The sequence below is a fragment of the Chelonoidis abingdonii genome, chromosome 11 (assembly GCF_003597395.2).
Source record: "Chelonoidis abingdonii isolate Lonesome George chromosome 11, CheloAbing_2.0, whole genome shotgun sequence".
Classification (NCBI taxonomy): domain Eukaryota; kingdom Metazoa; phylum Chordata; order Testudines; family Testudinidae; genus Chelonoidis; species Chelonoidis abingdonii.
Window position 1 is genome coordinate 3,739,490 of NC_133779.1, and position 4,894 is coordinate 3,744,383.

Genomic DNA, 4,894 nt, shown 5'->3' on the forward strand with positions numbered 1-4,894 from the left:
CCCTGGAGCATGGTAGGATTGGCACAGCAGGGCACAAGTACGCATGGGGACTGGAACGAGGGAGCTGAGAGCCATTGAAGCAAACTGTAAAGTCTGCATACAGTGGAAACCATTTCAAGACGGGGGTGCGGCAGCCCCCCTCGTTCCACCGCCCAGGCAAGTGCCAGGACTCACTCCTGGTCCTGGAGGACACCATGGGCCTTTTCCCTGCACATGTCTCCAGCTGTTGGGCAGATGTGGCAGGGCAGCACCAAGGCTCAGGTGGGTGCGTGACAGGGGACACTCCCCCAGCCCCTCTGCCTCTGGCTCTGAGCCCGGGGAGCTGCAGAGCAGTTAGTGCCAGCCGGGCCCCGGCGCTTCCTGATTAGAGCAGAGGGCTTCCCGGCTCAACCGCAGAACCCAACGGCTTCAGGCCAACCGCTGCCTCTGTGGCACCTGCACCGATAACCCCCTGCCCCCGTTCCCCCAGGGGGGCATTCCGTGTCCTCCCCTCCCCCAGCATTCATTCTCCTCCTTGCATCCTCCGCCTGCCCCTCCCCTCCCCCATCAGGATCAGGCTTAAACTAAACTGAATTAAGAGAGTCCACATGGGACTCAGGGCACTAGGTTCTATTGGAGTGAGGGCTAGTGGATAAAAGAAAGGTGGGGGGGGGCACCTCTGAGCCAGGACTCCTGGGTTTAGTGTCTAGCTCTGGGAGGGGACATTGGGTCTAGTGGGTTAAAATGGGGGTTAGGAGCCAGGACTCCTGGGTTCTGTCCCTGCCTCTGGGAAGGGAGTGGGGTCTGGTGGGTTAGTGTGGTGAAGCAGGGCTGGGAATCAGGACTTCTGGGTTCTATTTCCAGCCCGCCCGGCAGGTGAGACCCAGGACTCCTGAGTTCCATCCCCAGCTGTGAGCATGCCCTGTTCCCTTGCCGGGACTCAAGGACCGCAGGGGATGGGAGTTCGGCCCTGCAGCCAGGCACTTTCTTTGCACACGTCTCCAGTGGCTGGGCAGATGTGGCAGGACCCCCCCCCCCCCCCCCGCCACATCTCTGGGTGCTTCATTGGGGCTATGGGGGTGGGGCTGAGCTGGGATTCTCCCAGGCTTTGCCTTGGGGCTCTGTGCCATTCCCCCACATCCCTCTTCATCACCCCAGGCAACAGCAAAGGCTGTGACTCCCTCGGGCCCCCTCCCAGCAGTACTGAAGGCATGTGCTGGCCTGGCTCATAGCCATCAGCTGGCCCTGAACTCCCTGCTAGACAGACCCTGGCTCTTTTAAAGGGACAGTGCACCTATTTCATTCCTTCCTCCACTACTGCTTCTAGATACATCTGGAGCACAGGGTTTTCTCCTTCAGCCTCAGGGAGGAGAGTGGGGTCTAGTGGTTAGAGCAGGGGTTCTATTCCCAGCTCAGGGAGGGGAAACTCGTGGTGAGAGTAGAGGGGGTGGGTGGGAGTCAGGACTCCTGGTTTCTACATTTGGCCCCGTTAGGGGAGTGTGACCTCCTCCCCTCTCACCCCCTGCAGACCTGGGAACACGAGTCCAACTCTCCAGCCCTGCCGGGCTCAGGCAGTCCAAGAAGGAGGTGACATCGGTTTGCCCACGCCAACCCCCCGCTGCTAATGTTTGGGTGGGGGAGGGGGGATCTTCAGACTGCCGGGCAGACCCCTCCATGTCCCCCTATGAAGTGGGGATCAATTACTCTCCCAGATGGGGGTCCCTCGGGGAGACAGGGATGGGGGCCTGCAGCTAGGCTCTGACCGGAATGCTGGAGCTAGCACGATTCCCCTCCTTTTCTCCCAATCTTGTTTATTCCCACTGGCTGCATCCATTACCTGGAGTCCCCTGGGAAGGGCAGCTTAACCCACCCTCACCCCGCTCTCCTGTCCCTTCCTCTGAATGAACCATCTGATCCCGCACAGTTACTGACTGCCAGGGCAGGGCGCCCCCTACTGAACCAAGCATCCCCTGCAGCACAGCGCCCCCTAGTGCCACACTGGGGCTGGCACGGACTGCCAGGGCAGGGCGCCCCCTACTGAACCCACCATTCCCTGCAGCACAGCGCCCCCTAGTGCCGCACTGGGGCTGGCACGGACTGCCAGGGCAGAGCGCCCCCTACTGAACCAAGCATCCCCTACAGCACAGCGCCCCCTAGTGCTGCAGTGGAGTGGCGGAGTTAGAACGGTTTCAGAGGGGAGAGCGCCCCCTGCTGAGCCCCCGCCTGGCTTTCCTGCAGCGCAGCGCCCCCTAGCATCACACCAAGTCAATGGAGCTGGCACTGACTACAGGTAGGACTAGCCAAAGGGCCACGTGCCCTGTAATGCACCTGTAACGCCCCGGACCTCTGGATTCTTACCCTCCGCAGCCGGAGCGAGACGACCCCGCTGTGTTAGCCAGGGCCGAAGCAGGCACATCAACCGCCCGCTACTAGAGGGCGACAGAAGCGCCATGCGGCACTGCAGGAGATGGGACACATCCCTGCAGGAGGAAATGCCCAGCTGGCAAATGCAATGGGACACGACTGGCCGGACAGCCATTGGCAGCCCCACTCCCTGCCCCTCGGAGAACTGGCCGGACAGCGGATTTGAGGGGCTAGGGGAGGGGATTCATCTCAAATTGGGACAAAAAGCCAAAATGGGAGGGGGAGTTTCTTCATCATCATCATGTCAAAGGTTTTAGCCTCCTTGTGGCTCAAGTGTCACCTGGGTCACACACACACACACACACACACACGGCTGATCTGCTGCTGAAACACACACACACAGAGCTGATCTGCTGAAACACACACGGCTGATCTGCAGCTGGAACATACACACACACACGGCTGATCTCCTGCTGAGACACACACACACAACTGATCTCCTGCTGAAACATACACACACACACATACACAGCTGATCTCCTGGTGAAACACACATACAACTGATCTACTGAAACACACACATACACACACACACGGCTGATCTGCTGCTGGAACATACACACACACACACACGGCTGATCTCCTGTTGAAACACACAAACACACAACTGATCTCCTGCTGAAACACACACACAGACAGACACAACTGATCCCCTGCTGAAACACACACACACACACACTTCTGCTGCTGAAACACACACACACACACACACACACACTAGCGCTGGCTGGGTTTGGTTCCAGCTAATCGAAACCATTTCAAATTTGTCCTTTTTTTTACACTCTGAAATCAAGGCAATTGAAAAAAAAAGAAAATCCAAGCGGGAGGTCTGGCCATTTACAAAACAGGTTTGAACTGTTCCCCCTCCCCCCTCCAAAAGCCCCCCCAAATGCCATCGACATCGAGACACCTTTGCCTCCCCAAATTAATGGAAAACTACAGGAGCATCAGATGCTACCGGACAAGGGGGGGCAGTTGCCCCCCAACTCCCGATGTTGGTTTCCTCTTCCAGACTTTTCATAGCCCCATAGGCCCCATCATGCTTCTCCCCTTCACTGCCCACCCCGATGGGTATTGTACAATAATCACACACCATGTTTTAGATCCTGACATGACTTTGCCCCCTCCCCTGATTTCCCTCCCCCTGAATTTTCTGAAATGAAGCCCAGGGAAAACAGTGGACGAAACTGGTCTGACCATCCATGCTTGGGAGTCGCCAGGCGGGCGTGCCCCCAACTCCTCTGTTTCTGGGTGAGGCCCGAGGTCAGCGGGGGAGCGAATAAAGCCGAATAAAGCGGCAGAGGAAGACTCAGATGCCCCCATGGAAGTAGGCTGGGAGGGGCCTGGAGATGGGATTTCTGCCGGCCCCCTGCCAAGCTGGAACATCTGTCCGGGGCTCAAAGGGGAGGCCACCCGATTTGAAAGGGGCTTTGTCTGCTTGGCTGGGAAAATGCCTTTGGTGCACATGGGAACGATACAATACCCCGCGGGATGGATGGGTGCAGAGGGGGACCCTCCCACCCTTGTCTGTCCCGCACCCTGCAGCCTGCGATGATCTCAGGGCTTGTCTAACCCTGGCGCTTATTAGCCACCTGGCTGGGTCGTTCGTACCCGGCGCAACGCGGGATGAATGAGAAGCACTTTGAGGGGGTGTGAATGACTTTGGGGGTGGGCAATGGAGGAGCAAACCCCAGGGGTTCTTTTGGCCCTGGGGCAAGCCACGTTGCACTAGTGACTTGTGGCAGGGGAGAGTGGTTTCCAGAGTGAGGGGCTAATTTCCAGATCAGAGCCCCCCATGTCACTGCAGTTAGCGCCACTTATCTACAGTCAAGTTACCCCAGTGCAAAGCTGCCCCCTGCTGGAGGCCTGGCGTGTGTGTACCTCTGTGTGTTGCTGGCCCTGCTGGGGGTGGGGATGTGGGGGTTTGGGGGGTGGGAGTGTCCTCCCAGAGACCTTCTGTCTCCGTCCGCCCCTGCTGGAGGGCCAGCGTAAGGATGGGTGTGTGGGGGGGGGTGGACTCACACGCTGCCCCCCGCTGGAAGGATGGAGACCCGCTCCGCGTGTGTTACCATAATACACATGAGGCTAACAACATGCCACGCCTGTCCCCTGGGGCTCTGATCTGCCTGCTCTCGCCAAGTCCAGAGGGTCTGCCCCGGGCTCTAGAAGGGGAGTGACATCTGGGCGTTAGAACAGGGCCGGCTGGGAGTCAGGACTCCTGGGTTCTCTCGCTGCTGCCCAGCCTGGCCACCACCGCAGCCCCATGCTGTTCTCCTGGTGCCATTGCAGAGCGCCGCCCAGACCAAAACCCCCAGCCGTGCAGACCTGGGCTCGGGTGAGGCCTGGAGAGCACACGGTGAGTGAGCTAACCCCTGTGCGCCATCACTGACTGCTAAAATACAGCAGTGGTGCCCTCAGCTGGCAAGCAGCAGGATTGTCCCTCCTCCCGCTGCAGGGCCAGTAAACAGCCTCAGTGGGGGATTGCCCCTGT